Source organism: Pinus tabuliformis, chromosome 1_1 (assembly GCF_031772625.1).
Source record: "Pinus tabuliformis cultivar Carrire ecotype Pingquan chromosome 1_1, CPIR1, whole genome shotgun sequence".
In the NCBI taxonomy this organism is placed as follows: domain Eukaryota; kingdom Viridiplantae; phylum Streptophyta; class Pinopsida; order Pinales; family Pinaceae; genus Pinus; species Pinus tabuliformis.
Window position 1 is genome coordinate 201,789,545 of NC_142297.1, and position 25,127 is coordinate 201,814,671.

The window sequence follows — 25,127 nt, forward strand, 5'->3', positions numbered from 1 at the left end:
AGAAAAATGTAAAACCAAAATAAAATTTATAAGAACCAATAGGATTCAAGATGATGATGTAAACCATGGGGGATGATTCACCATTTTTGGAGTAAAAAAATAAAAAATTTAAATATAATAAAATAATAAAACTACTTTTTCAACTTATCTCCCTAAGGTTTTACTCAAATTTTGAGCAGAAGTACTCATTAGATGCAAAATTTGATTCCTCATCCAAGAAGTACCCATGTTGCATACTTTCGATGGACCCCGCTACACCAAAATGAGAAATACATGAAAAAACGTGATTGCAATCATGTTTTTCATGTATTTTTCATTTTTCATGTAGCATGGTTCATCGAAAGTTTGAAACATGGATACTCCTTGGATGAGGAATAAAATTATGCATCCAATGAGTGTTGTTGCTCGATATTTGAGCTAACCCATAGGGAGATAAGTTGAAAATACGAGTTGAAAAATAGTTTTTTATTTTTTCCCTCTAATATTTGATGATGTAATCTAATCTTATTTTATTATTTCCACTAATATTTTATAATTTCCTTAGGAGCCCTATTTTGGACCTCAAAATTCCCCTAATGTCAATAGTTTCAGAGTCAGAGTCATGTGCACAATCGCAATAGTACGGTTGACTACCATCTCTAGGATGGGTTACTCTACAGGTTGGATAAGCTATGTGTTCCTAAAGGTGAGCGGTTGTAGTTAATTAGATAGACTCACACCTCCAAGGTTGCAGGGCACTTTGGTGTAGGGAAGACCATGGCTAACTTGCAGAGGTATGTGTATTGGCCCAAAATACAAGAGCGGGTAGTTAGGTTCATAAGAGGATGCATGTTTTGTTGTATCAGCAAGCCTAACAATAGGAAACAGGGTCTATGTCATCCCTTGCATGTACCTACTCGTGCTTGGGAAAGCATTTCCATGGAATTTGAGGGATGTTTACCGACAACCAAGAAGAGACATAACTACCTGTTCGTGGTAGTTGACAAGTTAAATAAGATGTGTGTTTTGATGCAAAATACCATCATCAGGCAAGAAGCAGCAAGTTTTTTCGTTGGACAGGTCTAGGTGCACTTTGGGATACCAAGGGGCATCATTTCAAATAGGGATACAAGATTTCTCAGTGCATTTTGGAATATATTGTGGGAGAACATGGACACAAATTTGAAGAGATCTACAACATTCCATCCACAGACAGATGGGCAGACAGAAATAGTCAACAAGACTTTGGTGCAGCTTTTGAGGATATACAACCAAAATCATCTGAAGACCTAGGATGAAAATCTAATATATATACAAAATTATTACGATAGAGAAGTCCACACTTCTACAAGAAAGTCCCCATTTCAGACTTGTTTTGGATATTTGTCACCTTCACCTTTGGATATTGCATATGGGAAACAAGGAGGAGTGAGGGAAGATCTTATAGGAGACACTTTGAGGGCTAAAAAAATTATAGAGAAGATCAGGTAGATGCATCTACAGGTACAATAAACATTATAGAAGTCATAAGAGAAGTATAAGGCCAGGTATGATCAACACAGAACATAGAAGTCATTCAAGGTGGGAGACAAAGTATGGTTATAGTTGAACAAGGAGAGGCTGCGAGGGCCTGTTAAAAAAAATAAAGACTTTGAGGTATAATCAATTTGAGATACTAGAAAATGTGGGTGATAATGCTTATCGACTCAGTTTTCCACCATATATGTGCATTTACTCAGTTGTGAATGTAAAGAATATGAAACTCTATAAGCCTTCCCTGCTAGATTAGGAAGAGGAACAGGTCCTACCTTATGTGGAGGATTTGGCACCATATTATCAGGTAGAGTTGATAGAAGATGCAATTTTGCATAAGAGGTCCAAAACTACAAGATAAGGTCAACATGACCTTTGGCAAATTGGATTGAAGGGACAACTTCTAGGCAAATCTTAATGGTACACCAGAGAGGTGGAGGAAAAATGTCCTCACCTCATTCACTAAAAAAATTTGAGGACCAAAATCCCCCCAAAATGGGGAGGTGTGATCCGGATTGGATCATTATATTGTTTTTCATCCATATCGATGCATTTGGAGTGGAAAAAGTGGAGGAATCATCTCACGAGATTATTTTTACCGGTAGAACCCAGTTTGGCAAAATCGGGTCTGAAACTTGTCAGGAGTGTTTTGAGGCATCAAACAACATTTTTTGGGGGTAAAAATATGTTTCTTTAGAGAATCACCATCTCATGTTATTCTACAAATATATATTTTTCCAACGACACAAGAAGCGCGTCAACCAGAGTCAGTATACAAAAGTTATGTCACTCAGAAGTTGACGTTGATGTTTTCACACCTATAATTCGGGAAGATGCCTTGTCAGTCCCATTATTCATGGAAAAGGGGATATTCACGTGATTATGATGTAAAATACTCTAGAAGAGTCTATATTGTAACTCTAGTTAAGAGTTGATGTAATCAAAATTAACCACTAGTAGGCTATCGGATTGTGTTATAAGCAGGCCACCAGGAGGAAGAGGCATGTCATTATTTTGGAAGAATTTTGTTCCATAGTTGAGAAAATATAGTCAGGAGAGATAGGAGGTAGATCACATAGAGACAATATGTGCACTGTGGCATCCCACGAGCCATAGGCATTACTTATTTGTACCTGCAGCCATATTTCCAAACAGAGAAAGAAAGTGAAGTGACCTCATCTTTGGGCTGGGTTTTCTCCCGAAAGGGTTTCCCAGAGAGTATATATTGTGTCTTATCTGTATGAGATTATTTTGTAGTTCTCTACTTTTCCGCATAATTTTCATTTTCATGCATGCACTAATTATAGTTAAATCTACAAATCCTAAAGTTTAATAAAATTGTAATAGTGTAGAATCTCAGATTTTTAATATAATATTATCATATATGTTGTAAAGAAATATTCAGTGGAATATCCACGAAAGTTTACAGATCATTCATATGACTTGTGCCCAAAGTTATGACAGTATAAACACTCAGTGATATCAAAGAGAGGAGCAAATGGATTTTTGTCTAGATTCATATTTGTTTTGATGTTTGTGAATCTATTGTTAGTGTCACCTCTCTAAGGATTCCTCAGATCATTTCTTCTGACATAAGCTTGTAATTTGTGGTTTTATGTCCAAAAAATTTACAGTAGTAACAGTACCAATAGAAAAAGTTTTCGTACCTATTAGTTTATGACATTTGATAATCCTGCCTCCTAAAGAAGTATGATCTTTGAGAGTTTGTTATTTGATTGTCCATTCCTTTTGCCTTTTGCACTTTGTTTTTAGTGCTTCTTTGTTGTTGCTTAAAATGTTGAAGCGATGCTCAAATTTTTGTTCTCAAATGATGTGCATTGTTATTGTCTCCCTTGACAACTTTTACAAAAGTAATTGTCTTTTTTTCCTCTGTCTTGGTTTTATTGGCTTCTCCTTCATATCCTAACCCAACCTTCATGAGTGGAGACCTCCGAACGTTTTAATATCACATCCAATTTTTCATATCCTTTTATATGTTGAATATTCATGTTCCAATCAGTATGTGCCTTTCCTAACTTTTTCTTTAGGGTTACCACCTCTTCTTCGAATCTTTCACGCTCCTGACTTTTCTCCTTCATTCGTTGTAGCAGAATGTCTTCCACCTTATTTGTAGCGTCTTCAAGTTCAACCTTCAACTTGATAATTCTTCTAAATTTGGTTCTTATTTTACATATTTCAACAAAAATTCTTTTTGCTTCTTATTCTTTTGTTTAAGTTTGTCTATTTCATCCAGGGCACTGATCAACTCCCCCTCAATATTTTCCTTACCTTCCTCTTAGTCTTCATATTCTTTATAATCTTTTACAAGTTCTTCCAAGGCCATCAACATGAATTCACTAGTTCCATGTTCACCAGAACATTCCTTAGAACTTTCAGATACACTGTTATCTTCTTGAGCATAGAAGCTTTTCCTTTTAAACTTTTTCTTTTTCTGCATTGTATTTGACTTGTTCTTTCTTTCCCTCTAGCTTGATTACCTTCTTTCTTATACGGACATTTGGATACATAATGCCCCATCTTCCATAATTGAAGCACTTAAATGGGAGTTATTACATGCACATTTCTTCAATCTTCTGACAAATTTTGTTCCTTGTTCATCAAAACTTGAGCATGAACATTATTTGTTTTCTATAGACTTGTCTGCTTTGAAAGTTTCATCTTTGGTAGTTGTCTTTCCTTTCGAAGTTCTCATCTCATATGTTTTCAAGGAACCAAGTAGTTGATTCATGTTCAAAGTATCAAAGTTTGTTGTCTCTTCTATAGTTGAAACCTTATGATTGAACTTTGAAGGTAATGACCTCAATATTTTTTGAACTATTGCATTTTCTTTGATTGTTTGCCCTAGACCCATCATGACATTAATAATTTTATTAACTCTTAAGAAGAACTTAACAATATCTTCATCTTCATTCATTTTTAATGTCTCAAACTGCATTCTACATACTTGTAATTTGGTCATCTTTACATGTTTATCCCCTTTAAGAATATTTTCCAATTTATCCCGGATGTCTTTAGTTGTCTTAAAATGCATTACTTTAATAAATTATGACTCACTTAGTCCACTAAGAAAATCATTCATAGTTTTTGCATTAGTTGTAAATTCTTGGTTTTCATCTTTGTCACTACTCATTATCTTCACAACATCCCAAACTTCTATTCCAAGGGACATTAAATATGTCTTCATCCTCGCTTTCCAGAATGCACAATTTGTGCTAGTGAATAAATGGGTTTTATTTGTTAAACATTATTTCTTACTATCCATTCTGATGATTTAGGACCTCCTTCCAGTTATTAGACTGATACTGAAGGAACCGGATTTGATACCAAATTATGTATGCTTGGAAATTAATAAGACGAGGGCGTGAATCAGTAATTTTAAGTTCCAGTTTTTGCTCAACTTAATTTTATTCGTATGCAACTAATGACTTATGTATACATTCAACTCTTAATAATTTTATTTTGCAATTACCAGAGATAAAGACGTTTTCAAATATTCTCATTTAGAATTCAAGGATATTCACACAACATTCAATAAACAACACATGAAGATAGTAGATATAAGTGGAAACCCATAAGGGAGAAAACCACGAATTTTTGGTTGAAAGTCATGTGAAGACAATTACTTCATGCTTTTGTAGGCTCCAACCTAAAATAGGTTGCTACCTCAAGGAGCTCCAACTTCCACAAATTTTTATGCAGGATACAACCCACAGGAGGCTCATACCTCAATTGGATACAACTTGTTCTTAATCAAGTTATAACTTGAAATGAGGCTGAAATCTCCCAATCACAAATCAAAGTCTAGTTTTCTGGTAAACTGATTTTAATTTTTTCCCTCAAGTATGCTACTTATCTTCTCTTCCTCTATTTTTTAATATTGTTCCTTTTCTGCTACTTTCTTCTTCTTCTTCTAACAAGAATGTTGCTCAATAATCTTCTCATACAAACTTCTTCATATCAAAAAATTCTTTTTGTTGAAAAATGTAACTAGTCTCAATCTTCATAATTGTATTTGAGTCATGATGTATTGTATTTGTCCAACAAAAAAAAGAAAAATAAATTTTATTACAAAAGAAATTGACTTATTAAAGCATGGGTTTCATGTTTGGGTCAATGTTTTTAGGTCAAAACCTCCATTGTAAGATTTTAGGGTTAATGTCAAGAGCTTGTGCCATTGTTAATATGTAAAAGACCCTTCTTATGCTTCATTTATCAAAGAATAATTTTTTTAATGTAAAATAGGTCATTTAGGCCTCCTCCACCAAGTCGGCCTCAACATGGATAAGTCAACCTAATTAGAGAGGCAGAAACCACTCTTAAAGGACAGTAACTCAACTCATTTGGAGCACATCCACAACAAGTTCAATTTGTTATTGTTGGAGGCAGAAAAAGTGTGTGAAATTCAAGGAAGAGGAAGGAAACCCTAGTGAAGGAAAAGGAATTCTTTTTCAAGCCAAAGAAGTTGAATTTTCTCTCTCTTTGTCTCACGTGCGAAGTTGTTGGGTTTTCAACAAAGCTAAAATTGCAGCATTGTAGCTGGATCGAAATTCTGGAGTAGTTGCGCTGAAATTCTGAAGTAGTTGGGTCGAAATTCTGGATTGTTGTTGTGTTGAAGTTGTTGGACAAGAAGAGACTACTTCAAGGCTGACTTGGTGGAGGAGGAAGGTCTTTTGGGTCTTAGGTCTTGGTCTGTCTCAATTTTATTAACTAGTAGAAGAGTTTGATTGGGTTTTCCTTATAGAGGGGTTTTAGCCTTGGTTGAGTGCATACATATGGTGTTGTTGATCTCCATATTTTGTTTTGATAATTGTTTGATGAAACAAAGATAAAAGAACATAAAGAGAAGACAATAAGTCCATAAGAATATCACAAGTAATTATCAGTATAAGAGAATCTTTTTGTCTTTCTAATTTTCTAACATGGTATCAGAGCTAAGGTGAAGAAGGAAAGAAAAAGGCAGCTTGAAGGTCAATTAAAAGAAGGTCATTAAAGAAATGATCATATAAGAAGAGAAGCCCTACTATCTATAGAGACTATGACAACCGTAATGAAGACGAAAAAAAAAATCTAGAAGGAGCCTCCAATTACAAGGCATAAAAGAAGAGGATAGATCTTATTCTCACTAAGCATAAAGTTTAGATCTTGTTCAAGAAAAATTTGAGAACCCTACAGATGATACATGAAAGAAGAAATTCAAGGAAACTGACATCTTGGCCATGAATTTGATAGTAAATGGAGTGAAAGACAATCTAATTCCATAAATATCCAATATAGATTCCACTCAATAATTGTATGAAGCCCTCTCCAAGTTATTTACCATCAAAAACATTAGTCAAATAGCTAGCCTCAAGAATGAACTAAGGACAATAAAGATGAAAAAATATGATATTTTGTCATCATATTTTGTAAGATGATCTAGAATAATATATGAACTCCAAGCTATAGATGAAATTGTACTAGAAAAGGAACTTGTGATTGCTGCTCTACTAGGTCTACCAAAATCTTGGAGCTCTTTTCCGTTAGGAATTAGCAGTTGGAAAGATACCCCAACCTTTCAACAAATGTGGAATACATGAATTCAAGAAGAAGTATGCATCTCAATATTAAATAACAAGGAAGATGAAAAATACAAGACTTTTTAATGCCTACTTTGCTCATCACAAGAAGAAGAGAACATTCAAGAAGTTCAAGGGACTAAAGAAGAAGGTTGATCTATCAAAGATTGAGTGCTACAATTGTCACAAAATGGGACATCGCAAAAGTCAATGTCCTGAGAATCCAAGGAATAAGAAGAGAGATAGAGAATATGCAAATGTTGTCGATGAAGCTCCACCTAAGAAGAAAAAGACTAAAGAATTTAAAGTTGAAGACTTGTTTGCTAAAGTCTCTTAGGGACACTATCCCTTGCATATCCTTCTACTTTAAGTTTTGCAATGTTTTCTTTTATGTTTTGAATTTTAGGATTCATATATTTAATATGTATTATTAGAAATTATTGAAGTTGTTTTAATAAGTTGTAGGTATCCCTCAAAAAGATTGGATTAAGAAGGAGCCATCACCACTCTACCAAAAGATAAGTGTATTGTTGTTTGTTTCATCTTATATGTTTGATTTCCTCCTCACATCGAGATTTGTTTGTATTACATACTCATAATATTTTCTTTGTATTTTCCTTGGTAGGAGAGCTTGCAGAATACACAAAGGTTATGGAGGATACTTCAAAGGAAAAACTTGAATCGTGAAAGAAGTTATGTTGCAAAGGAAGCCCTTCAAGAATTGACGTCCTACAAGGTTTGTTAAAGAACAAATCAAGGTATGTTTTAGACTACAAGTTATGTTATTTCCATACAAAAGGTATGATCATTCTCTTTTGAAATTTGCTTTACATTACTGACATTGTCATGTCTAGGGTTTTGAATCACAAATATACTTGTTAGGGTGATTAATCATTAGATTGAATCTACCCTTGTTATACTATCACTTGTCAATTGACTATTCTTGTGAAAATCTAACCTTTAGGGTTCACTTGTGAAACCCTGGCCTCTTGATGCTAAGGGTATGTCAATAATGAAACCTTAGTCTACTTAGGGGTTGTTGATAAAGTATAAAACATATAATGAAATCCTATTCTTTTTAAGTTTAGGGTTTTGGTGTTGTTATGCTAAAAACCCTAGTCCTTTAGAGTTTGTTGTTAATGTCTAGGTTACATAATGAAAACCCTAGATTTTTTAGGTTTTATGAACAAAACCCTTGTAAGTAAGATCCTAGGAATGAAACTCTAGGTATATATTTTTCTATATGATCGAAAGCCTAGCCTGGCCAAAATTGTTGTATATCTAACTTTGATGTATTGATGTTGGTATCTTGGGTTTAACTAGGAGATACTAATATGAAATGCTAGTGCATGATAATAAAACCCTATGTATGTATATGCGGGTATGTTATCTTGATTATTGGTGATTTAGTTTTACTAATGAAATCTAGGGTATATAACAAAACCCTAGTAAGAATCTGTTATGAATTCTATGAAGTAACATTGAAGCCCTAGATGTATAATGCTATGATGGGATTAATATCTCGATTAAGTTGATTTAAGTCTTGATGATGAAGTCTTGGGTGACAAAACCCTATCAAATTGTTGTAGTCTAGTATATAAAAGAAGTAGCCATTGTTGATTATGAACCTAACTAGGTTTAGGTATTTGATGTCTAAAGTTTGAGTGGTTTGATGCTTCCATTGTAATGACATGATTTTGATTGACTTCATGCTTCTATCTATTTGTATTTGGTTGTACTTGCTATTAAGGTTTTGCAAGTACATTATCTTCAAGATGTTGAATATGTTCATAATGATGAATATGTGTAGGTTTTAACCCTGTACAGAAATTACCTGCATACAAATTCTAAAACACATAAAATAAACAATGCAAAAGCATAACTCATATACACAGAGATTTTCCCTTGGATCCCAAAACCGGGACTACTAGCTTGATTTTTCATTATATTCCTTTTAATGTTACAATACATATGTATACATGTCGAAGCATCCAATACCATTGACCGAAAACCATCGTGTCCAAAACCATAGGTAGGTCCACCCAACCTAACATAGGGTCCAAAACCAAAATTTTCCAGGGCACTGCCCCAAACCCCATAAACTGGGGTTACCTGCACCCCTCAAACCCCCCAGTGAACTACGTGGGCTAGTCGTGGAAACAATATAACACAACCCAACATTCTCCCACTTGTTTTTTTCTTTCCACAGGGGGGCACAAGAGAGCTTAGTAATTTATCTAGCCCTACAATGCCCATTGTTTCTCTACACCAAGAGAACTTCTCAGAGCTCACAGATTTTGTCAATGCATCTGCAGTATTCTTCAAATTGTCCACCTTTACCAGCAACACCTTTTTGTCTTCTATCATATCCCTCACAAAGTGATACTGAACATCAATGTGCTTTGTCTTTGAATGGTTTGCAGGGTTATTTCCCAATAAAATCACACTTTGGCTATCACAGTCTATCCTTATAGCTCCCTGTACTAACCCCAAACTTGAACACAATCTCTACAACCAAACTGCTTCCTTGCTTGCATGAGTGGTTGCCACATATTATGCCTCTATAGTTGATAATTCCACTACAGATTGTTTCTTACTCATCCAACTGACTGCACCTCCAGATAGGTTGAACACATACCCACTTGTAGATCTTCTCTAATCCAAATCTCCAACCCAGTCAGCATCAACAAAGCCACGAATATCCAACACTCTGTCTAATCTTGGTCTTCCTTGGTAGCACAAACCATAATCACTAGTGCCACACAAATACCTGAAAACTCACTTCACTACTGCCCAATGCTCCTTTCCTGGTTTTGACATAAACCTACTCAATACTCCCACTACATGTGCAATGTCTAGTCCAGTACAAACCATTTCATACATCAAGCTACCGACTGCACTTGCATATGGAACACGGGACATGTCCTCTTCCTCTTCTTGTGTCTTGGGACACTGTTCAGCAGATAACTTTACACCTACAGGAATAGGAACCTTCACCCGTTTACCTTCCTGCATATTAAATCTCTGCAATATTGTCTCGACATACTTCCTCTGGTTTAACCAGAGCTTCCTATTTGCCCGATCTCTTTTAATTTCTATGCCCAAAATATAGTTTGAAGCACCGAGATATTTCATGTCAAATTTGGAGGACAATTAGGTCTTCAAATCCTGGATAATTTCTTTGTCATTTCCAACTAGCAACATATCATCCACATACAAAACCAGATAAATAACATGGTCACCAATTAATTTAAAATACACACAGTGATCTGCTTTGCTTCTGGTGAAGCTAAGTACCCGTATAAATGTATCAAATTTCTAATACCACATCCTTGGTGACTGTTTTAACCCATACAGAGACTTCTTTAACTTGCATACCAGTTCTTTTTTACCCTTCACCGCAAAGCCTTCAAGTTGCTTCATGCAGATCTCCTCTTCCAGATCCCCATGAAGAAATGTTGTCTTCACTTCAATTTGTTCTACCTCAAAATCAAAAGCAACAACAACAGATAAAAGTAATCTAATAGAAGTTACCTTGGCAACAGGAGAAAAAATATCACCAAAATCAATTCCTAGAACCTAGGAATAACCTTTTGCTACCAATCGAGCTTTGTATTTCTCCACCTTTGCTTATGCATTTGTCTTCTTCTTGAACACCCATTTGTTGTCAATGGGTTTCCTTCCAGCCTGCAACTCCACCAGATCCCAAGCCTCATTTTTGTGCAAAGATGCCATTTCATCAACCATGGCCTCTTTCCAGAGTTTTCCATCCTCTGAATCTACTTCTTCCTTCACAGTTCTAGGATTATCATCAGTAATAGATAAAGCAAAATTTGAAAAGAAAGCAAATGAACTATACCTTTTTGGCTGCCTTCTTTCTCGAACTGATCTTCTCACACCCAGAGTTTGTGGCTCTTCATCTTCTGATGCCTCCTCTGTTGTAGAGTCTGATTCTTCCTCCTTTAGCTCAAACTCTATCTTCTCAGGTTCCTTTGGTTGGACTTCATGTTTAATAATATCTTTCACCTTTTTAAACACCACATCTCAGTTGTACACAACCTTCCTTGTTACTGGGTTCCAAAGCTTATAACCCTTTAAACCATCCTTATACCCAATAAAGATGCACTTTTCAGATTTACTATCCAACTTGGTTCTTTTCTCCTTTGGAACATGTACATATGCATCACATCCAAATACCCTCAGATGTGAAAGAGAGGGTTTCTTACCAGTCCATACCTCTTGTGGAGTCTTATCCTCCAACGTTGATGAAGGTGATTTATTGACCAGGTACCATGCTATCTCCACCGCCTCTGCCCAGAATTCTTGTCCTAACCCGACACCACAAAGCGTGCTTCTTGCCCTTTCCATCAACGTCTTGTTCATTCTTTCTGCAACTCCATTTTGCTAAGGTGTATATGGAGTAGTCTTTTGTTGTGCTATACCACACTTCTTACAGAATTCTTCAAATTCCTTATTGCAAAACTCTCCGTCGTTATCTATCCTCAGCACCTTTATCTTCTTCTCTGTCTGGTTTTCCACCAGAGCCTTGAATTCTTTAAACCTGTCAAAGACTTCAGATTTCTTCTTAAGGAAATATATCCATGTATTCCTTGAGAAGTCATCTATAAATGATACATAGCACACGGACTTACCCAATGATGGAACCTTCACAGGTCCAAACACATCACTATGCGCAAGCTCTAATACATGTTTCACCCTCTTACCACCAGAGGGGAAACTCACCCGATTCTGCTTCCCGTATACATAATTTTCACAGAAATCAAAATCCAGATAGCTATTACTCATACCTTCTGTTGTCGCGTAGAGTGTCTAAGCACCGCGACAACGCTCAGACCGAGGACTGTCACCCTGATCCCCGATCTCTCCGTTTAAGCCGTCTCCCTTGGCTAAGGGGGGTAGACCCTATGGGATAAAGGAAAACCAACTGAGAATCAGCTGGCTTGGGAGACACAGAGGGGGGGAAGCACTTGATTAATATTTGAAATTAGATTAAATCTTTAAATGCTTTAAGACTAGTGCCTTAGTTAACGATCAAATAATTGTTTATCAACTGCTGCAGAAATATGAAATTTGTAATTCCACGACTAACAATCATTTATCATCAAATAATCCAAGCACTGATAAATTTCACCAGATGCAAGATGCACAATATTTTAGCAAATAAATTTCAAAAGATTAAATATTTGAAGCAATCACGAAATTTAAATGCTTACTAATTCCATAAAATGATTCACCACTTTCATATAGCTAATCTTCAGATAAAATTTAAGCGTATTTAACTATATAAAAATGACAAACATTAATCCCACATTTAAAATCTTTTAGCCTTAGCGGAAAAGATACACTAAAAGTGACAAATCCTTGAGTGAATATGCCAAGACTAAATGTGACAAAATATTTCAAAAAAAAATTATTTTTAATGATTAAAATCAAAATCATAAAATAAAAACTAAATTCTAAAATAAGACCAAACCAAAACAAAAAACAAAAATTATGATTTTTATATTTTTTTAATTTTTTGTTATAAATTTCTAAATTTAAAATTAAAATATAATAAAACTGAAATTAAAATCTAATCTCAACTAAACTAAAAAAAAATTGCAATGTGACTTTAAAGAATTAATAAAAACAATCCTTTATAATATATATATATATATATATATATATATTAAATTCGTAGAAAAAACTAAATCCTAAAAAATATAATGAACTAAGATTTTTATGCCCTTTTTTATTATTGTTATTTTTTTATATTTTATATTTTTTTAATATTATTTTTAAAGTCAAAATTTACAAAATTTAAATCTAAATTAAAACTGCAAAGAAATAAATCTAAATTATTAAAAAATCTAATTCTAAAAAAAAGATGCTAACTATATCAAAAGATAAAAATCGAAATTTTTATTTTATTTTGTGTATATTAAAAACACACTTCATAAAAAAGGAAATACGCTGACCAAAAAAAAAATGAATGAGATTCAACTATACTCACACTAACCCTATACAAAATAAAAAAAATCAAAGCGTATTGTGTGCTTAGTGTGTGCAAGTGACAGCGGAGAAGAAATACGCAGGTTTGGCATATGAGGCAGCGTGGAGAGCTTCAATGGCGGAAAGCGATGGTTGAGCCAAGGAGCACATAGAAATGAATAGTTGATGCGTGAGGGAAAGATAATTGACAGTGGATGAGGTTGGATCTGTTCGCAGGAGCTGAAGGAGTAGCAGCGTATGGACTGTGTGTTGATGGAGAGAGAAATCGATCAGCGAGGACACAATTTAGAGGACGCAGGAAAGATCGAGGGTGTGATTTAATGACTGCGTGAGAGATGGAGGGACGCAGGGATTGCAGCGATTTTTTTCTTTTTACGGAAAGAGTTGGACGATGGAGGGCTGGAACTGCAACGATGGGGAGCTTTGGTGATGATACATGGGCAGACAGACCTTGACGGTGATGTAGACAACACTTGGAGAGTGAGGATGAGGAGGCTTAAGCGAAAGAGTTGTCCGTGTAGGGCTCAACGATGGCAAGATGAACTCGTCGACAGGGAGGGGAGATAGTAATGGCAAGCCGCAGGAGGAGCTATGAGGAAAGGTGATGCAAATTGAGCGATTTTTTTTTTTGTAAGCGGAATGGAGAAATGACTGCGCGTTAGGGAAATGGAGAAGGTGTGGGTTCTTGCAGGTCAATAAACGTGGTATTGTGGGCAATGAAGGGTGAAGGAGCGAGTTTGTTGCAAGTGAAGGTTTTTAACATTTTCGAAATCTCTCTACAGCAAATAAAATAGAAACCCCAGGCGGTAGACAAGTTTGAACAAAAAAAAAAACTCAGGACGCAACCAAAATACCCAGAAATTTCCCAAAATAATTTTGTTTAAAAGTTTCTCTCCATAACTTTAGAATTTTTTTAGAAGAAATATGAAGCCCTTTAGATGTAAAACCCCTTGAGAAATTTTCCAGATTTAAAATATTTGAAAACTCTTGGTCTGCAAAATTAATGCCTCTGCAAAATCTAGTTTTGAGGCCAAATCTTACCCTCCAAGGCCTAGATTTGGCTTCAAAATCAAACTCCACCTTCAAATCTTCAACCTGCAATAGCAAAACAAAACAAAACACCTAGAAACAAAATATGCAATGACGAAATTAAAAAACCCAAAAAACTAGCTAAATAATCACAATAATTACAAACTGAAAGCTCTAAGCAGCCAGATTTATCATTATGCCACTGAAATATTTCAAAATTTTAAGTTCAATATGAGGTGCTTCAGAAAACCCTTCATGCATTCACTAGAAAAATTCTAATGATAAGTCCGAGATTAAAACCAACTGGGCTCTTATTAAAACTACACCTGGTAAAGAAAAATGGAGCGCTCTGCAGATTTGGGCTGCGAACCCTTCTGGTTCTGGCCTTAGCCGTCCGCGCCCTAGCGCCCCCGCGCCTGGCAGCCCCGCTGCTGGGCTGCAGCCCTGCTCTGGTCTCGCGGGTGGAGCCTTCTGCTCTCCCGAGCTCGGGACTTTCCTTTGGGACCCCGCCCTCCCTTCAGCATTGCGATAGCTGATCCCCTCGCTCGACGATCGATCCCTCTTCTTCCTTGGTGCTGCCCTATTTCTCTTCTCTAAGCCATGTCTCAGTCGGCCCAGGAGCTCTCTGAAATGGAGAAAGCCTTTGACATGCTTGTTCCAGAGACCAATGCGGAAAGAATCCGACCCACAGCGTCAAAGTTTATCAAGAAACTGGATGAAATACCTCTGATCCCTTTGCCCACAGCGCTTCCAAGAAGAGCAGCAGTAAGTCTAGCAGATCGAGCTCTAGTCGGACAGTTTACAGGATTGTGGCCCTCCCCTCGTACAGTTCAAAAATGGGTAGAAAGAAATTGGAACGCGATGGTCCAAGGGAAAATCGCTATAAGATTTTGTGGAAGGGGATACTATACCTTCCTCTTTGAAACAGTGGAAGACCGCAACCTCATATTCAGGAATGGCCCTTACTTTATGGATACCAGAGGACTTTATCTCAACCGATGGACTCCAGACTTTGATCCAGAAATGGATGTTCCCAATGCGGTCCCGGTCTGGGTTCGTTTGCCACATCTCCCACTCCATTGCTGGGGAGACGAATCTGTTCGTGCTATTGGAAACGCCGTAGGGAAATATGTGGACAGATCAGAGCCAAAGGAGAACATGTATGCTTGTGCGAGGATATGCGTAGAAGTGGACCTAAGTAAAGGCTTACCAGAAGCAGTCAAACTCCAAGTCGACCGCTGGACGCACATTCAGCAAGTGGATTACGAGCAGCTCCCCTTTAAATGTAAGGTATGCCACGAATATGGTCATTTTGCTAACAGATGCACCAAATTTAGGTCAGAAGATAATGCTAGCAAAGAACCCCCTGAGGAAGCATGGGAAATTGTTCGGAAAAAGAAAAAATCAAATCCTCCGCAAGATGCAGCTGAGCCCTCATCGAAAAAACCTCCATCCTCCAATCATCCGTCCAGCTCTGGACCTCCTCCCCCTTCCTCTCAGCAAGCTACCTCTCCCTCTCCACCCTCCCCTCCTCGACCTTCTGACCCCTCCATCCCCCCGTCTTCAAATCCCTTTGCTTCCCTTTCAGAGGAAGAGCCCTCTCCCGAACCAGAGCATCAATCCTCCTCGCCTCCCCATACCTCTCATCCTTCACCTGATAATGCCTCAGCCAGAATCACAAGAAGTCTTTCAAAGGATTTAGTTGTTTCCAGTGAGACTCAGAAAAAGCATGGACCCGGAAGGAAATCTGCAAAACAGCATAGAGAGGAAAGTGCTCAAAAGGATATTGCTATGGGATCTCAGACGCCAATAGAAACCTACATTCTTGGAATCTCAGATAAGGGAAACAACCTCAAAGGCAAAGAGAGGCGAGCACCTCCGAACAATACAGGTAAATAATGATGAAAGTGCTGTCCTGGAACAGCAGGGGACTAGGGCACCCCTCCAAAAAAGCTGCCCTTATGGAGTTAATTCGTAGTGAAAAACCAGATATCCTACTTATCCAAGAAACAAAGCTAAGTCAGATAGAAACCAGTAAACTCATAGACCAGCACAAGCAGTATGAAGGTTGTACCAGCGAAGCCAGGGGAGCTTCAGGAGGTATCTTAACTATGTGGAATGTAAACAGATGGAGCTGCCAGGGGACCAAAACGCAGCAACATTGGATAAGCACCAAGATGGAAAACAAGGACAATGGCAAAGAGGTAAAAATTTATAACATTTACTCTCCCAATCATTTTAGGGAAAAAGAGATCTGCTGGACCACTTTAGAAGAAGAATTAGATGGAGATATTGATAACAATCTCATTCTAGCGGGGGATTTAAATCTTATTTTACATGCAAATGAAAAAAGAGGAGGAATCTTCACTGCCGATCAATGGCGAAACAAGCTGGAACGCATTATGCATGACAAGGATTTAATAGATTTAAAGCCCAAGAACCGCAAATACACATGGAGCAATAGGCGTTTGGGAGCAGGTAATATAATGGAGCGACTTGACCGATTTCTAATCAACATCGCTCTCCTTTCTTCCTTCTCTATCGGGCAATCTGAAATCCTAAACTCCTCTGCCTCAGATCATTTCCCCATCACGCTTTCTCTACAAAGCCAAAGTAACCTTGGTGCTATTCCCTTCAGATATTCCCCCCTGTGGAATCAAAACCCAGCAGCTCATGAAATCGTTAAGCAAACCTGGCAGCAACATGTGGAAGGATCCCCCATATACATCTGGGAATCGAAAATTAAGCAAACTAGGAAAGCGTTAAAAGCATGGGCAAAAATCGACTACAAGGAGCCTGAAGCAGCAAAAAAAGAAATTAAACAGCAGTTGGAAAAAATTCAGCAAAATATAGAAGTGGAAGGACTCACCCAGCAAGCCAGGCAAAGTGAAATTAGATTGTATGCAGAACTGTCCCAAACTGTTAGAGAAGAAGAGAGCAAATGGAGGTTAAAATCTCGGCAAACTTGGCTTCGAGAAGGGGATAAAAACACCTCCTATTTTCACAAACAAGCCACAATAAGGAAAACCAGCAACACAGTGAATGCAATCCGAGACGGAGAAGGGAACATGCACGATTCCCAAGAAGCAATAAAGGAAGCGGCCACTGCCCACTTCAAAGCTCTTTTAACCAAGGATCACAATGAGGTGGACTATGCCATCTTTCTCCAGCACATGAGCAGCGAGGTCACTCCAGAAATGAACAATGGACTCATTCAAGAAGTTGACGAGGAGGAAATCAAAAAGGCGATCTGGAGCCTCCACCCGGACAAAGCCCCAGGGCCAGATGGTTTTCCTATCAGCTTTTTTAGAGAATTCTGGTTTTTGATCAAAAAAGACATCCTCAAAATGATACGGTGGGTTTTAAGAAAAGGTAAAATTGGAGGCTTTACAAACTCAACCCATCTAGCTCTCATTCCTAAAGAGAACCGCCCATCCTCCTTTTCCAGATTCCGTCCAATATCCCTATGCAACTCGGCCTACAAAATTATAACAAAAATTCTATCCTCTAGATTGAAGCCTCTCCTTCCCTCTTTGATCTCCGAAAATCAGGGTGGGTTCTTGGCCAACAGGCACATCTCTGACTCTATCCTCTTGGTCCAAGAAGCTATTCATTCAAGCCTCAACCGAAAAGAAAAAGGGTTCATTCTTAAGCTTGATCTAGCAAATGCTTTCGATAGAGTCAGTCATTCCTTTCTTTTTGCTGTCCTAAGTAAGCTGGGCTTCAATGACTCTTTCATCTGCATGGTCAAAGCATGTATCTCTAACCCCTGGATTTCGCCTCTTATAAATGGACGACCCTGCACTGCCTTTCAATCCTCAAGAGGTCTAAGGCAAGGCTGCCCCCTCTCCCCCTACCTATTTATTCTAATGGCTGAATCTCTTAGCAAAGCACTGGATTATAATAGAAGGGCAGGACTAATAACAGGGATCAAGTTTGCGCATGGCACAAAAAACATAAATCACTCTCAATTCGCTGATGATACCCTTCTCATGGGAGGTGCTTCGACTATCATTGCTAGGCGCTTCAAAAGGATTCTAGATCAGTTTATGGAATGCTCAGGAGGGAAAATAAGTCAAGACAAAAGCTGCATATATGGTTGGAATGTATCGGCCCACAAAATTCAAAGTATTGCAAATATATTGGAAGTCTCTTACAAGCTTGAATGGACCCACTTCACCTACCTAGGTATGCCAGTGAGCAAAGGGCCTCTAAAAACAGAAACTTGGAACACAATCCTCGACAAGATCAAGAGGAAAATCCAGCAGTGGGGAACCATGTGGCTGAACCCAGCTGGCCGCCTTGTCCTCCTCAAATCAGGTTTGATCTCTCTCCCTATCTATCGTTTCACTTTGCTCCAAGCTCCAATGAATTTTCACCACAAGTTGGAAAAAGCCCTTCGTTTTTTTCTCTGGCAAGGAGGGAAAGCTGAGAAAAAAAAATTCAATCTGGTTGGTTGGAAAAGCGTCATTCAGCCCCAAGAAAAAGGAGGTCTTGGAATCAGATCTCCTTATCTTTTGAACCTAGCACTCGGGGCAAAAATAGTTTGGAGATTAATCACGGGGAGCTCTGCTTGGTGGAAATCAGTTTTAGAAGCTAAATATATCAGTGATTCCAGGCACAAGCTTCTTGAGGTAAACATACCCAACAGGGACAGCACTCACATTTGGAAGTTATGCAAGAAAATTATCCCTATCATGGCACAGCATGTCTCCAAAGTTCCAGGAGAAGGAAGCAGCATAAGCATATCTAAGGATAGAATTCTTGGTCAAAGTCCAATGGAATCCAAGGAAGAGGTTCTTCCAGCTCTAAACTGGCTACAGGGCAAAGGAATTTGGAATCTGGCCCAAATTTCCAAATGGGGAGCCTCCCTCAAAGAATGGATTGGCTGGGATTTGCCCAAATACCCAAGGGACCTGCAGCCAAATTTTAATGCTCTTAAGGACCAGTTACATAGCAAAGCCCCGATTCAGGAAGGCGCAAGAGACAGCTTGAGATGGGATCCATCAGGAGCGGAGTACACGACCAAGGCAGGATATCACCACCTCTGTGCCAATGCCTTCCCACAGGACATATGGAACCATTGGAAGCTTGTTTGGAAAGCAGAAGCTCCCCCCAAAGTCAAATTCTTTTGTTGGCTCTTAATGAAGGGGAAAATTTTAACAGCTGAAAACCTCAAAAAAAGAGGCATCATAGGGCCCTCTAGATGCCCAATATGTCTTCAAGAAGAAGAGACAATGCAGCATTTGTTTATCAGCTGTAAAGGGGCAGCTAACTGTTGGAAACAACTTGCTGCTGTAGGAAGAGCAGAGTGGAATCCTAATCCAAGCATAGTTGAGGTAATAAAAAATTGGAAGAAGCTCTGTCCATGGAAGAGCAAGAAAATCAAGTTATCTCAAAGAATCTGGAACACTTTGCCACTAACACTGTTGTGGAGTATTTGGATAGCAAGAAATAAGAAAGTGTTCCAAGAAAAAAACCATAACATCAGGAAGATATGCCACAAAGCTATAAGCTTAGCTGTTGAGACTGTGATCAGTCGACCCTACAGCAAACTCAACCTCAGCAGTCTCAGTGTCGAAGAAAGAGACTTGCTCAATTATGGCAATGTGATGAACAGTTATGAATCAGTAAAGGAGGAGCCAAAAACAAAAGAGACAGCCACAGTATGGAAACTTAGACCCAAGGAGGAAGAATTCGCCCTCTGGTTGAGTAACAGTAACAAATACTGTCTTTTTTTTGATGGAGCTTCAAAATCTAACCCGGGACAAGCAGGCGCTGGAGGTGTTATATGCAACGCTAATGGTACAACAATCTTGTTTTTTGAATGGGGGCTTGGAGACATGACCAACAACCGGGCAGAAGGGTTGGCTTTATTTCAAGGTCTGAGCCAAGTAATTAATCTGGGACTCAAGAAAGTTAACATCTTTGGTGATTCTGCTATTATTATACGCCTCATGAAGCAAAGAAAAAACACTCCTAATACTCTTCTACAACAAATCAACACAAGAAATCAAAATTTAAATAAATTGATTGAGGAAGCCAACTACTTCCACATCCTAAGGAATCTAAATAAAAAAGCAGATCATCATGCTAACCAAGCAAGCCGCCACCCAAAAGGGCAACTGCGCTGCAATGATCACATTTCAATTCAATCGATCCCATGAGACACGACTTCCCACTAGCAACTTGTGAACTCACGTCACACAGAATTTGCAGCAGCAGCCACTTCAAATGTTTTCATGGGAAAAAGGATGATTATGACATCAAGGATATGAGTACACAGCAAGGGGCCTTATCTCAAACCACAGGAAGATTGGCAGAGAATCGTCCTGGGTTCAGAGAAAGCAATCCCAATCAAGATCGCGACGGTAATAGCAGCTCTAACTCCCGACAGTGTAAGCAGAAGAACCACTTAAGCATTGGGAAGTGGAGAAGTCTCTCCCGCCAGTATGCTCGCAGAACTCCTATAAGTGCCGGTCCACAGCGCATTTCTGGACACAACCAATGCGAAATAGAAAGTAAAGAAGGAGGCGGAGGTCATCCTCGCATTAGAAACAGCAGTAAGCGAAGTAATTGTCTGAGAGGTTTTGATTATTTCCTGTTACAGAGCTCTGTTGACAGCCATAAGAGGGAAAGGAGAAACACTCTGTGCGGCAGTAAGTGCGATAGCAAAAGCCAAAGTAAGTGGATCAGCCACCAGATAATACCAAAGCACGCAGCCCATTTCCAGTCAGCAGAAAGCATGGAGCGTCCTGAGGAGTGTTGGCATTGCCGAGACTTAAACAAGGAGTTTAACGAGCTCCGAGCTCAGCAAGGAGCGTTGGAGGACTTATTCCGCAGTGTGGAAAACCATCTTGAAGACAAAATCCATATACTGGAGCACAGACTGGAGGAGCAAGTTAAGATACTTCACACCAAATATAAAGCGGAAACGGAGCTCTATTTGCATAGGGTTCATACCCTACATGAGCAATACAGCGCGCTGCACAACAGATGCATTAATGCAGAACAAAGGTGCATCCATGCCGAAGAAAAGATCGATGCCCTCAAGAAAATGCTAGAAAAGAGGGAGGCTTCCTCCTCCTCAAGTGCCAAACCCACTGATGTCGATATGGATCCAGAAGGATCAACAGGCAAAAAAATTAGTCGCATTGAGATAGATTGATCATGATCTGTAAGTGCAAATTTTGGGGGAATCAGTATGTCTGTATCTACAGTAGCTTAAACAGTACTAGTAATAGTTTAGTTAAGGTAAGGATCAAGGAGAATTTCCTCTATGTAACTCCTTGGATCATCACTGCTCTAGAAGCAATCTTTGTAAGGCTCTAGCCTCTTTTTCTTTCAGTTAATGAACAGCAACCGAATTTGTCAAAAAAAAAAAAACCAACTGGGCTCTTCAGAAAATGCTTTTTCGAGAGTTGGTTGGTTCAGCCGAGAACTTTCTTGAACGCCTGGTAATCTCAAAAAAAAAAAATCCTGCACAACTTAATTCAACCATTAACAAAGAGGGAGAAAACAATACTAAAAAACAGATCTAATGGAGATACCCGCCATCATATTCAAAAATTTAACTACCATTCAAACCCTAGCGACTAAACAAGATACCTGTGTTTTAAATCACTCTTCATAAAGCTATCATCAATGGCTTAAATTAAAATCATGCACAGAAATAAAACATCTTACAGAATTTCCAAAAGAGTAACACCAACAAGATTTCAACTGCAAAGTCTTTCTTTATTGCACATGAAAAACAATTACAAGAGAGCTTTCTTTAGCACAAGACTCACAGATCGAATGATCTCAAATGACCCCTGACACCCTATTTAAAGAAAAATTTCCCAACGGCTAGTTCGAGTGATCCATGTCAAAGTGATCTCGACCGTCGATGAGGATCAAAATATCTTTTAATCTCATCCGTCGAAAATTTTAAATGTTGAGGAAATTTCACATTTTAATATTAAAAATTAAAATTTTGCATTTATTTCCTCAAAACATTGACTTATTATTATTTTATTATTTTATTTCATTTTATTTTATTATTACTATTATTATTATTTTTTCTTTTTTTTCTTTTCTTTTTTAAAGGGACCCTCAAACTTAACCTTTGGAAAAATCACCTAGGACCTAGGACTTATGAGGGGATAAAACATTTTCTAACCCTCAAAACATCATGATTTTTACATTTTTACATCTCAAGGGGGGAAAACCCATTTGAAATAGACCCTCATAGACCACCCAGTTCTGCGACACAAATATAATCTAGCAGATCAAGCTCTTTGTATTAACCTAACCAAATAGTTAGGATTATTTCCAAATCACTTTTACATAGACTCAATTTAGCGCACTAGGACTCCCCTAAGATTATAATGACAAAGTCCATTCCGGCTTTGGGGTTAGGCTGAAGGAAAACTCTGCCAATCATCGATCGGCGAGACAAAAAACCTTCTGGAATGTAGATCATCACTAGAAGATTAGCTTTACCTAGATAATTACATGACACAGATTTGCTAAAATTATTTACAATTTACACATGCAAATTGGGTTTACAAAATAACATGATCAAGCTGATGATGATAGTCGAATGGCATGGACATATCGATCAAGCGCTATCCCTTTTGCGAAAAAGGGGGTGTACTGCTATGGGTAGTTGACACGCAGTGGTCAACATCTGGCTCTACTTGGGGACACGTTGTTGCACTGTAGGAATGTGAGAATCCAGAATCTGCATCCACGCAACACACAATAAAACATAAGTAGTGTCCATCCAAAAATCATCATATAACATTAAGCACAGGAAAGATATAAGCTCTTCATTTATTAACTATCTAGTAACATGAAAAGTAAATCTAATTCTAAAACAGAAATGAAAATGCTGAAAAAATAAGGGGTAGGATTAGAAATACAATACAAAGGATGCTGCATGGCATCAGATATCATCTTTGAAGAACAGCTTGAGCACTTGGCCATTTGCAGGTAAATCAAGTGGTCCACCATCCAATCTGCTCAAGTGGAATGAGTTTGGTCCAGCAATATCTCGAATAATGCATGGTCCCAGCCACAAACTATCAAATTTTTTGTGCTTTCCTGGTTTTTCATTCTTGTGATCCCAAAGAAGTACCATATCTCCAACCTACAAAGATCTAGATCAAGATGATTTATCAAAGCTTTTCTTAATGTTAGATTGATTTTTACATATAGTATCAAAACTTTTCCTACGAGCTTCATCTAACTCCACAATCTGATCTATTCTATTTTGAACATCTTTATTAGTGGGAAATGTTGAAGGAGCTGATAAGCTGGCAATTTCAGGTGCACCGGTAAGGTTACATCCAAGCCATAAACTAATTCAAAGGAACTTTTACCAGTAACTTTCTTTTTAGTGATCCTATCTACCCATAAAGCATATTTGATTTTGCTATCCCAGGATCTTTTATTATCTCCTACTATCTTCTTGATAATGGTTATGATATTTTTATTACTTGATTTAGCAAGGCCATTACCCTGAGGATAGTAATTTGATGAATGAGATAAAACAATGCCATACTTGAAACAAAAAGATGAAAATTCTGACGAACTAAAAGCCTTGGCATTATCAGTAGTGATCTTAGCAGGGACACCAAATCTAGTAATGATATTATTTTCAATGAAATCCATAATGACATTTTCAGTGGCATTCTTAGCAGGGATGGTTTCGACCCATTTAGTGAAATAATCAATAGTAGTCAAAATCCATGAGTAGCCATTGCTAGAATTTTCATGAAACTTCCCGATGAAGTCCAGACCCCAATGCCGAAAAGGTGCCTCCACAACGATAGGTTGTAAGGGTAGGGCAGCAAGCTTCTGTTTCCCAGTGAATAGTTGACAAGCTTGACAACTTCTAACAAACTTATGCACATCAGAAAAAATTGAAGGCCAATAATAACCAGATCTCTGAATTTTGTGGGCAGTAGTTCTAGCAGCATAATGACCACCACAAAATCATGAATGAAACTCAGAAACTAATTTCTTGGACTCAATTTCATCAACACATCTAAGTTCTATGCCCTCAGGATTTCTCCATCCAATGCCATCTTTCATGAGGCAATACTTAGTGGCTTTTAATCTAAGAGCCCTTCTCTTATGAGCGACTAAATGGTTAGGACATGTAAGATTTATCAAGTAATAAACAATGTCCTTGTACCACTCATGCTCTCCTAATCTTTGCAGCTCAGGCAAAGATAGATTGTTAAGACAAATCAAACCAAGAGCCTTTTCATTACCTTCGGTCAACATTTGAGCCAAGCCTTGGCCTTTGACTAGCTTGGTGGGTCTAATCTCTAAATCATATTCTTGTATTTTAGTAACCCACCTAGCACGAGTCCCTAAGCAATCAGTTTGAGTTAATATATCTTTAACAGCAGAATGTGGGACAAAAGCAATGATTTTAGAATAACCCACATAAGCTTTGAAATGCTTAAGAGATTTAACTAAGACATATGCTTGCTTTTCCATGGTATTGTACTTTAATTGAAAATTTTGAAGCTCTCTACTCATGAAAGCAATAGGCTGCTCGTGACCATCTTTATTTTTCTATAATAAGACACCAGCAATGGTATCTTCAAAAGTGAAAGAGAAAATCATGAAATCCTTAGAGTAGACGAGACTAACTAAGACAGGGGCTCTTGCAATAGCGCATTTGATTTCCTGAAAAGCCCTTTTGTCGTCTTCTTGCCAAACAAATTTTACGTCTTTCTTCAGAAGACTTTGAATAGGCTTAGCTACTTCTGCGTAATTTGGAATAAACCTTCTAAGAAAATTTGTTTTCCCAAGAAAAGACTGAAGGGACTTAAGATTATGGGGAAGAAGAATCTTTTGGATTGCCTCAACTCTTTCAGGATCAATCTTGACTCCATCTTTAGAAATGATGTGACCAAGTAATTTCCTTTCAATTACTCCAAAAATAGACTTAGCCAGATTTAAAGAAATCTTGTACACTCTACATCTATCGAAAACCTA